Below are 12483 nucleotides of genomic sequence, written 5' to 3' on the forward strand. Positions count from 1 at the left end.
TATTCTGGGTGCTGAGATCTTAGAATTCTTTTCGAAACTAGCCCAGACAGAAAAGCACTTGTTAGATTCTTATCTCCAGTTAACCATTAAAAACAACAACATAACGTATCACATTAATTTTACAAAAGCTTCTTTTCACTGTTGTGAACATTTCTTAGAAACATGATTACATGCCCCTGGAAAATGTTAAGTAAAAAGTATAGAATATTTACATCTATGTTAAAGACGTGACTATTTAGATTGTTTAAGATGTTTACATAATGATTAGAAGTTAAGAATAATGATAGGTAGGTAATGATAGGTGGGTTTTTTTAAATTCTATTTTACAATAGTAATAAAATGATATTTATAATGGTTATATAAAATTACTGTTACTTGGTATTTGAATTATCATAATTGATAAATATTTTAAATGATTTCCAAAGCAAAGGAGTATCAATTCTTTTGTAATTTCAAAACAATTAAGAAAATGATTTCAAGGCTCATTCACTCTAAGTCTATATTTGTTTTCTCGTTCTAGTTTTCATACGTTAGAGGAAATTAAAATTCCAAAAATTTAATGGATATATGCATTCCCGAACATCTTCACATACACTAATATTAGAGTCCCTTAAGTGGAATTGTTTTATTTCATTTGTTACTCACAAATAAATCAAGATGATTGTGTATTTTGTTCTTTTCACTGCTTTTGGCTCTTATTTTGAGAATACATTTTTCCTAGCAAAGTTGAGATAAGCAATTGGATTGAGTAAGTAACATATGACTTTCATAAAATGCAGATGCATAGGTTTGTGTCTTCTGTCATTTGCTAAAAGTTTCTTCTAGAAATTTTCTCAATTACTTAGAAGTTTTTCCCCTTCCCCTCCACAAAATTTACAGACATTAAACACAGTGAAAGCAGGGGTTATACTGTGGGGGAGGGACATACAAAGCAACAAAGAAATAATCTTCTTTTTTTTTTTGTCGGTCGTGGGGCTTGAACTCTGGGCCTGGGTGCTGTCCCTCAGCACTTCAGCTCAAGGCGAGTGCTCTACCACTTGAGCTACAGCGCCACTTCCGGTTTTCTGGTGTTTATTGGAGATAGGAGTCTCAAGGTCTCTCCTGCCCGGGCTGGCTTTGAACCGCGATCCTCAGATCTCAGCCTCCTGAGTAGCTAGGATTACAGGCATGAGCCACCAGCGCCTGGCAGAAATATTCTTTTTTTTTTTTTTTAATTTAATTTAATTTTATTTGTGAACATACTGTACAGAGGAGTTACAGTTACATGGGCAGGATAATGCGTACATTTCTTACCAAGCATTGCAGGCTCCTCCTTTGTTTACCCTTCACATCCCTTCCCAGCCTCCCCCCTCCCCCCCTAATCCCAATCCTTCTCCTTCCCCCCCTTGCCCCCCTTCCCCCCCCCCCCACACCAAAGTTGTAAAGCTTGTTTTGGACATGACAACTTGTACTTCTCATTGTTGCAACAGGTCCACCTGTATCCTTAAACAACTGGTTTTTCCCCATCTCCTCCACAAGTTATACTGACATCAAATATAGTGAAAGCAGGGGTTATACTGTGGGGGAGGGACATACAAAGCAACAAAGAGAAAATCTTATAAATGTGTTAGAAACACATGCATGAAAGAAAAAAACATTAAAATACACATCTAAGGGTTCATTTTCCTGACATCACATTATCTGACCTTTTCCGCTTGACTCATGCATATACTAGATATTACAAATAAGGGAACCCATGGGAAAAACTTGGAAAAAATTATATTAAGTGAAGAAATATTCTTATAAATGTGTTAGAAACCATTACATGAAAGAAAAAAAAACATTTGAATACATATCTTAGGGTGCATTTCCCTAGCATCACCTTATCTGACCTTTTCTGCTTGACTCAGACATATACTAGATATTGCAAATAAGGGAAAGCATGGGGGAAAAATAGGGGAAAAGGTGTACCCATTGCAAGAATGACATGTACAAGCCGTTATGTCATAAAAGGAACTTTACAACTTTGGTGTGGGGTGGGTAGCTGGGAGGATTGGGTGGGGAGGCAGGGGAGGTTGGGAAGAGATGGGAAGGGGAAACAAAGGAGGAGGCTACAATGTTTGATAAGAAATGTACTTATTATCTTGCCCATGTCATTGTAACCACTCTGTACAGTATTTTCACAATAAAAAATAAAAATAATAAAAAAATACTTAGAAGTGATGCATAATTCCTAGGTATTCCAGTTATCACATATACTTTTGGATTGAGTTATCTCTGTATAAACTCAAACGGACAAAATACCCTCAAAATAAACAGAAATCACATCTTTCTTTTAAATGCAGTAGTTTACAAAGAGTTTTTCGCCAACACCAAAATCATCTTTTTAGCTATTCAATATTTTGTGTGAACAACTTTTAACAATAGTTTTTTTTTTCCTGACATGCAATTCACTTGCATTATATTATATCCTTTTATTGTATACATTTTAGAGCTTTGGAAGTGAATTGTACCTTCATAGGTTTTCAAAGCTTAATTTTCACAAACTTGCATTTTTTCAAATAGAAATGTTGTAAATTTTAGAACAGACATTAAAATAGATATAAAATTCAGTTACAGGAATTTGTCCAGCATACATCCTCTATAGTGTGTCTTTTCAAAATTTGTTTTTGGGGATTATTTGCAGGGTCTCACAGATATTATTCAAGTTCACTGTCAATTAACCACATTCTCTGCCCCAAAATTTTTTTACTTCTGTTGAATACATTCATAGAAGTGTAATGCCTGTATCCTATACAATACTCTTTCACCTTTGAAGACTTGAAAACTTGTTTGCTAAAATGATTGTAGTATTATACAAATAGATCTCTATGAGAAGTATATCAATTTCTCCACAAATGCATTATTATATTTTGCGTTGTCTTTTTATATTATGGTCATACTAGTGAGTTTTCTTTTTATTATTTCTTAGACACTAAAGAGGAGCTTATTTCATATGCTCCTCCTATTGACTATTAATTTACATATGTTATTTAAAGAAATATCCTATTCAGGAAAAAAATTTCTGTAGAATTAGAAGATATAAAAATACTTAAGTTTCAGAATCATTGTAGCATTAACATTGTAGCATTAAAAAATATGTGCCCTCTATCTGTTGAATATGGTTTCATTTCTGTTATAGTTGCCTTTGAATTATGAAAGGTTATCACTTGATATAATCCAGTTCTTGCTTTTCTTTAGCCACTAATATTTTCCATGTCAAATTTTTAGAAACCTTTACTGATCCAATGTCATGAATTTTTACATTTATGTTTTATAGGTTTTTACATCTCACATTTAGTTTGATAATCATTCTTTATAAGGTTTGAGGTAGGCCAGGTGCCGGTGGCTCATGCCTGTAATCCTAGCTACTCAGGAGGCTGAGATCTGAGGATCGTGGTTTAAAGCCAGCCCGGGCAGGAAAGTCCATGAGATTCTTATCTCCAATAAACCACTAGAAAACCAGAAGTTTTGCTGTTGCTCAAGCGGTAAAGTGCTCACCTTGAGCTGAAGAACACAAGGACAGCGCCCATGCCCAGTGTTCAAACCCCATGACCGACATACAAACAAACAAACAAAGGATTGAGGTAGTAGTCTAAAATCATTCTTTAAATCTAGAGAGGCAATAGTGCCAATACAACCATTTACGATTCTGTTTTTATTTCATAAAGACATAGCATCCTTTTCAAAATCTGTAGACCATAAAAATAATAATTTATTTTTGAAAAATCTGTTAACTTCTTCTATGTGTCTGTTCTTATAGTAGAACTATGTTATCTTCACTTAACATGGTAATACGATTCAAAGATAGTATGAAGGCTCAAGCTACACTATTTTACAAGATTGTTCTGTCTGACCTGTATTCCTTGAATTGATTATTGAGCAGGTGGACCAATATTCTCCAGAGATATCTCGATGTTTGATAGGCACTTATATTTCGCACCTTGTGAAAACACAAACCCCTGATATTATATATAGAAAAATGTCTTTAAAGATTGCTCAAAGCAACTAAAATTAATTTAGGAATGAGTTAAGTTTTAGATAACATTATAGCATGAAAAAGTTGAATGATAATGACTTGAGCTGTACTGCAGAAGAAGGGGGGGAAGAATGGGGATCACATAGGAGCCCTATGTCATTGGTATTGTTTCAAAAAACAGAAAGACTTCAGAGAAGAGAAGGAGAAAAATAAAGTGTCCTGAATCTAGTTTCTTTTTAATCCACCTGATAGTTTGGAATGAAAGTCAGATAACATGGAAAAAATAAAATAGAAAATAAAGCATTGTATAGAGCTGTTACAATGTAAAAAAGTTGTAATAGGAATATAATTAATTTCCAAAGAAGTAAAGAAAGAATAACAATAACAATTGCTAATGTGGATAGAAGATGTATCACATTTTATCATATATAATTTTGAGAAAGCATACTAGGAATGAAAATTTAAAAGTAATAACTTAAAACACAATTTGTATTATAACTAGACAGTATAGTTCAGTGGTAAAACATTGGCCTAACATATGTGAAGAAATTGTGTGATTTCCCAAGCATTAGAAGTACACACACAAAAAACACACATAAACACACACACACACCACATACACATATTTGGAATATTGTTATTATCATATTAAACAGAGGAAATTATCACAAACAATAAAAGTATTTTAATACGTGAAATCATAATATTGCTCATACTATTTAAAAGTTTAGTAGAAATAAAATAGTCACAAGATACTTGGATTCTTATAGATTAAGTAAGTTGATTATTAAGACATAAAAGACATGTGAAATTTGCAAAAAAAGTTTTAAATAATAAACATTCTAAAACATGTGTCCTTTCATTTTGAAAAAAGATTGATGTTACTGGTGTTTTAACTCCAGATTTAGAATATGGTAACCAGGTGCTCTAAATCTTGCTAGGGATGGCTATATCTCTAATCTTTTCACTATGGAAATTTTATGATAATATCTCATATTTTCCCAGTCTCTCCAGAATTACAAACCCTATTTATACTTCCCACCATAGTTAAAAAATGGAAACCTCAAATCATTATGCCCAGCTGTTTTTTTTTTAATTCAAATACAAATATTTCCAAAAAGTGACCATGTAATGAAGCCTTTTTAAATAATGTATGTGATTCTTGAAAATACAGTATTTGTTACCTGGAAAAGTATGCTTAGAATTATGAGAAAATAAATTTGTTTAAATTCAGCAACCATATAAAATTTAAGAAAATAATTTTTACATATTCATGTTAACTATTTTGAAAGCAAAATATATGTGTGAATAATTTACATGTGTTAAAATTATGCAAAACTAAATTAACTAATCCTACAACTCTGAAAAAAGAATTACCATAAACAAAACTAAACAATTTAGTTCAAAATTTGAAATTGAGAAAATAAAATGAAGTGTACTCTTTAGTTGACTTAAGTAACTATAAGCCCTCTGTATATCAATTTTATAATAAAAAATGCATTAACAAAGAAAGAAAAGTACCCATTGGACAATAGCGACAGGAAAAGCATCAGTAGTTCTTTTTTGAGTGTGCAAAAAAATCAATGGAAGAGATAACAATGTTCCTTCCATAATAAATGTACACATTACCTTATTTATGTAACTGTATCCCCTCTGTACATTACTTTTACAATAAAATTAACTTGAAATTAAAAATAAACTGAATAATATACCAATTAAGATTTCGTGGAGACTTAGGAAGGTGGCTCAGTAGTAGAGCTCTTGCCTTGCATGCTTGAGGCCCTGGGTTCATTTCCTCAGCATCACATAAATGGAAAAAAAAGCCAGAAGTGGCACTGTGGCTCAAGTGGTCAAGTGCTAGCTTTGAATTATCCTTGAGGAACAGCGACCAGGCCCAGAGTTCAGGTCCCATGGCCGGAACCCCACCAAAAAAATAAATAAATAAAAACAGAATTACTAGAACCATTGGTTAAAAACTTTTTAAAAGACTGCCCTAAGTACCCAAGTAATATAATTCGGTGATACTATTTAAATACTTCAACAGAGAAGCCAAAAGTTTAAAAACTATTACAAAGTAAAGTAATAAATCAGAATATATTACTACTACTACTACTAATAAGATAAATTTATAGTGGTAATCAAATATGTAAGAAATGAGGCAATTTGCCATTCATTTGCACTTAGTGAGAAAGAATTTTCTAGGTCTTTTTAAATATATAGTAAGTTTAATGAAGAAACTATTCTGTCACATCATATGATAATTAGATGAAGCTGATATTAGAACAAAGAGCAGATTGTGCTAAGTTTTTGGATGTTAAAGTATATACTTATTTTGGTTGAGGGAAACTGTGTTCAACTTGGGGTATTGTTTTTGTTAGACTGGTGTCATATCAGTGGTTAATTTTAGGATAGGGGTTCCCTTTCCACAAGAACATGCACGTAATCTGTCTTTTTAGCCTTCCCATTATCAATGGCATAAGAGTTGCACACCAACTTTTCTAGTTTCCTACCTTGGCTGGCCTGGATTCTGCAGTCCTTCCAATCTTAACCTGTAGATAGTGCAGGATGGTGGAAATGATCCAATGCACCCAGCTATAGATTTGGAAGAAAGTCCACTAAACTTTTGGCCTGGATTCTGTTCTCAAGTCTCCTCAGTAGTTAAAAGTTTAGATGGGAGCCCCTGGTGCCAAGCAGTAAGAGTATTTCTTAAAGCAAATAGACATATATATGACTTAGGCATGTGAACACCTCAGGACAAGAATAAAAGAGCAGTGAAGCGTAGAGGATAGGCCCAATTTTAACTAGCTACTTGGAGGCTGGATAAACTTAGTTAGCTACTCTGGAGGCTGAGATATGAAGACCACTATTCAAAGCCAATCCAATCATGAAAATACATGCGATTATCTCCAAAAAACCAGAAGTAGAACAATAGCTCAAGTGGTAAACCATAATCCTTGGTCACAGAAGCTTAAGGATGATGACAGAATGAATGAGCACTTGCAAATGTGCATGTGTGTATACACATGCATGTACACACACACACACACACACACACACACATACACACATGAGTATTTCAATAAGAAGTTCTTTTTTTACCTTGCTGTAATCTATTTCCCTGTATTAGTTTACAAAGTAACAAAATCAACTAAGCACCTATTTACTTACAACTCATCATGTTTCTCTAAAGTCAACTCTCCTTCTGGAAGCATGCTTTTATTTGACCCAAATGTAAACTACTTAGGAGTTTGATTCTTCTCCCTCAATTCTGTAGAATTAGATGATTGTTTAGCTTCCTCCAAGCAATATAATATTGTGAAATCCTGCATCAAGCAAAGTATTTCTTTCACTAGAAGGGAAACTTCTGTCAAAGAATTAATAATAGGTTTTCCTTCTCTTTCCTTGCATCTGTAGTTTTATTATCTTCATATATTTCATGATCTGTCTGTGTATGACAAAGACTGCTGTGAAAATAAAAAGACCCTTCGCAGCACTTATCATTTATATACCATCAATAGATATGAAGGTGTTTAAATATTACTGAAATTGCTTTGGAACAAATCATGTTCACCTTGACTATCATGAAAAAGAATTGGTTTCTCAGCACTTAACATAAGAACTTGTTTGAAAGAAATAAAAGAAAAAGTGAAGAACAACTAAACACATACAGTACTCAAGAACCAGCAGGAAATGCAAAGGCTTAAAAAAACATCAGCTATGACAAGCTTATGGAAATCCTGACTACATGGGAGTCTCCTTTTGTGAGGATAGAGGTTAAAGTCCAGACTGGACAGAAATACCTGTACACAATGCCATGCACCTATTATTCTAAATTCCAGGAAGAATAACATAACATGGACTGAGCCCAAGGTCATACACAATTATCTGAAAAATAATCAGGATGATTTAGGGCTGGGACATGACAAAGTGGTAAGGACACTCACTTAGGGGCACGCGACACTCAATTCAAACTCTAATATTTGGGTATTAAAGTAAAAAGCTATGATTTTAAATAATTGGAATAATTGTAAGATTTGAGTATTTGAGTGGAAAAATGCATGAGAGAGATAGAATGAACCCATGGTGCAATACTTTCAACTTAAGTGAAAATGTTTTATGGTACTTCAGACAAAACAGAGTTACCTTGCAAATGAGCAGGGTTGTGCTTTTGGGTGATGGAAATACTTTACTTACACAGGTATAATTAAATTGATTTTATTTGGGTAGATTGTACTTCTGAACTAAGAGCCTGGATGATATCCCTGAGAATTTTCTCTCAAGGCTACTACTCTACTACTTTGAGCAACAGTTCCAATTCTGATTTTCTGTTGGCTGTTTGGTGATAAGAGGCTCCTGGACATTCTTGCCCAAGAGGGCTTCAAACCATGATCGTCCGATCTCAGCCTCCCGACTAACCAGGATGCCAGGCAATAGCCTCCAGTAGTTTTAATAATTTAGTAAATTGTACAGTTACTGAAGTTATTCATTATCTTTATAACCTGTGTAATATATGTGTGTATGTATATATCAATGCATACGGATAGAAATATTTTAACATATTTTTGTATCTACGGTAGATTTATGAAATCATCCATTATAAAATAAAATGGAAACAAAAGTTAATAAGGGTCAAAACAAAGGAAAATATCACGTTTCTTGTTGTTGAATGGAATATGAATTGCGAGAATCAGTTTGGGAAAACCATCTCCACGTTAACAAAATGGATAAGAGCTATTAATTCCTATCCATCTATTTGCCCATGTTGTGCAACCTCACACATGAGTGTCAAAATCAAAAAACACTTTTTGCCTTTGCTTTTAACTCACCTGTTATAATTTATGGATTAGATGTTGTAATCAAATAAAGACTAAAATAATGTTATGTGAGGCTATGAATTAGAGCTGAAAATGATTTTAAATATGATAATATCGAAGTAAATTGCATATTTCTTACTTTTACTCTGTCATGTCCCTCATTCCCACATTAGGAAAGTATATAGAAGGTTTTCATTGAATTATATGTACAATTATGAAAAAATTTATTGAAAGAATATGGGCACAGTGTGGTTTTAGCTTCTTGAGACCTGTAGAGGGAAGTTTGTTCTTGAGGACTTGCAATACATTGTGATGAATATGAAGGGAGTGATGTGCTTATTCTGGAAAACTGGCTAGGGGATTCTTCCCATAAAGGTAGTGATGAATTCTTCCAAAAGGTTACAGTAAAATCACTTTCACCACCATGTTCACTGCTGCACTACTCACCATAGCCATGTTACGGAAACAACCCAGATGTCCTTTGGCGGAGTGATGGTTGGAGAAAGTGTGGCACATATACACAATTGGATTGCACCCATCCATTTTGACGACTGTTACATTATTTGGAAAGAAATGGATAGATCTAAAAATATATTAAGTGAACTAAGTCAGAGCCAGACACACAAAGGACCCATGTTCTGTCTCATATTTGGAAGCTAGAAATTTATACAAGTTTACAAAAAAATATTAACCAAAGCATCCTATTTGCAGAGGAGTATTTCAAAGGTGTAATTTCTTATAAAAATTGAACTTTACTCCAACAAAATGAATACCAGGAAACTATCACTTGGAAGAAATGAGTGGAAGTCAAAAGGAAGGAATAAAGAGAGTTATGGAGGAAGAGAGTGAACGTATAATACTCAATGCAGATGTACGAAACTAGAAAAAATTAAAGTGGGGTGAGGTTTAGAAGGGTGTGGACAAGTTATATAAAGATCCAATATATTTAAAAAATTGATACGTTGAATGGAAATTCCCTTGTACAAGTATTTAAAATAATATAATTAAATATAATTAAAATATAATTAAAAACAATGGAGACATCTGATCTTAAATTCTATTTCCATCTCTTTTAAAAAATAAAATTATTTGCTCTATAATTTGATCAGAGGGATGGATTTTGTGGTTAGCTAGATCATTGCACATCTGTCTCTCTCTTCATCTCTCCCTCTCATGGTTCTCATAGGTAATATGATTGCTCCATAATTATCCTAATGTATTTTGCTTTTATATTTTTGGTTGCATCATTTCACTGTCTGCTCTGTCATTTCCCAATTCATTTACATATAAGGCATTATTTCCTATTTTCTCATTCCTAGAATAAGCTGCACATGAAGACACCACTGGTCCTCATTTTCAGTCTGTCCCTTTGAATATGGATGAAAATCTTTCCTCTGCTCTCTACCAAATCCCTACTCACCAGTTAGAATAATTTAGAATAGTAAAAATGAAAAAAGAGAAAATAAATAATAGTGAAAAAAACAGGTGCAGGAAATTCACCGTATTTTTGTGACCAGTTCATCCAATGTGAACTATTGGAAAACATGGACACCTCATTCTCACTGGCACTCAAAAACTCTGGTTAGGCAATTCTGATGAAATTGAGGAATAAGATGAAAAGTGAGAAATGGTATCAACTGCAAGAAAAAAAATGGCGAAGGATTCAAGCAAATTTCTTCTTTGTTCTGCTGAAAATAATGGCCTTACTACAGTGCAGAGACTACTTTCCAAAAAGGCCACTCATGTGAATACTAGGGATAACGATGAGTCTACCCCTCTTCATCGAGAAGCCTACAGTGGACACTTAGACACTGTCTATGAGTTGGTGGCTCAAAGCAGATATTTATGTAATAACTGTGAATGGCTGGTCACCCCTGCACAGTACTTATACATGGAATAATACCAGAGTGGTTTCTTTATTTCATCATGATGCAGACACCAATGGCCAAACTAAAGGCCTCTTGACCCCCTTGTATCTTGCTGCTGGGAATAGATATAGCAAAGATAAGCTGCATCTCCTTCTGTTGAACCATTATATCAAACCAGATCTGAAGCACAACTTGGAAGAAACTGCATTTGATCTTGCCAAAAGGATAATTATGTATCACTACCTCTTTGAAGTTGTGGAATGCTGTACAAATTGTTTTCCTAAGTCCTAATGGTTTGGGTAACTTTCTTAAATTTCAAAATTGCCAGTCCGTCCCATGTGTCCATACAAAATATTTTCACAATACAAAGAAACAGCAATATCTTACTTTAAAAATTCATGGATTCCATGGTATTCTTCCAAGTGAATTGCCTGACTTTGATGTCAAAATATATTCGAGTTGTTTGTATACATCAATAATGATTTCTATAGTGTTTGTGATTTTTTTAATCAGAAATAATTTTAACTTATCTGTTGAAATGAGTAGTACAGAAACTGAAGATATTTCTGGTGCTTGTCTGAAAAAAGTATATTTTAAAATATTTAGTATTCTGTTTGTATAATATCCATAATCTATTTCTTTCCCTCCTAGATATAATACTTTGAATTCGACATTGTTTTATAATATATAGGTTCATTAATAAATGTGTCCTTTCAGATTGCTTTCCATATAGAAACAGTTTAAGATTCCTTTAATTCCTAGGTCCTTATAGAATTTTATTTCTTTAGGTTAAAATGACAATGCTATCTTATTTCAAAAGTTTTATAAAGGTTATGCTATGTAAAGGCTTTTCTAAAAAATTGAAGATTGAATACACTGATGACAAAATAACTGTTATTTCTACGAATTACATGTATTATTACACTTGTATATTTGTAATCAACTTTTTAATAACTGTTTTTCACTTCTTGCATCTGAAGAACGAAAAATATAGAATACTTCACAAATTTTCATATCATCCTTTTGCAAAAGCAATGTTAATCTCTGTATTGTAATTCGGGTAGACGTGCTGCTGAAGCATGTAGTATCCTGTAAATTTAAGTAGTTAATGATGCAATCTTAAGACAGGCATATATCCTTGGTTGCCTATTTGCAACAAGGAAACCTTATTGTTCCTTAAATTGCTATTCATCTTATTTCTGTAAAATTCTGTGTATGGTGGAAAAAATTATATTGTTTGTTCGATTGCTCATATTTGCAATTTTTGTCAATAACTATTTTAAGTCTTTCTCATTTGAAATTTGATCGTACTTTGAAGCCTTTATACCTACGTCCAAAAGTGATGGATTTTCAAATACTTATTTATGAACTGATTTAGCTTTGTGGAGCTAATGGATTCAAAGTAAGCCTTGCTTAAGAGCTACTTCTAAAATCCTGCAGCTTAAAATTTCCCAAATGAGGTCTTACTGGCACAAATGTCTCCCTGACACTTTACCCTTACTCCATGTAGGAACAGACCAACCAGGATATCTTACCCTGACAGCACAGATTGTCTTATTGGAGCAAAACTAATCTTAGTTACATAGGATCATAGAGAGATGAACAGTTCAGACAGAACTGTTCAGACTAAGCCGGGCTCACTCCTGTAATCCTAGCTACTCAGGAGGCTGAGATCTGAGGATCACAGTTCAAAGCCAGCCTGGGCAGGAAAGACTGTGAGACTCTTATCTCCAATAAACCACCAGAAAACAGGAAGTGGCGCTGTAGCTCAAGTGGTAGAGAACTAGCATTGAGCTGAAGAGCT

At 33.6% G+C, this 12483-nt stretch overlaps 1 pseudogene; it reads right to left on the reverse strand.

Moving 5' to 3' along the window:
• Positions 1–11663: 11663 nt before the first annotated feature.
• LOC122097319 lies at positions 11664–11760 on the reverse strand (annotated as a pseudogene).
• Positions 11761–12483: the final 723 nt, after the last annotated feature.

This window comes from Dipodomys spectabilis, unplaced genomic scaffold (genome assembly GCF_019054845.1).
Source record: "Dipodomys spectabilis isolate Male_0828 unplaced genomic scaffold, ASM1905484v1 ptg000421l, whole genome shotgun sequence".
Classification (NCBI taxonomy): Eukaryota; Metazoa; Chordata; class Mammalia; order Rodentia; family Heteromyidae; genus Dipodomys; species Dipodomys spectabilis.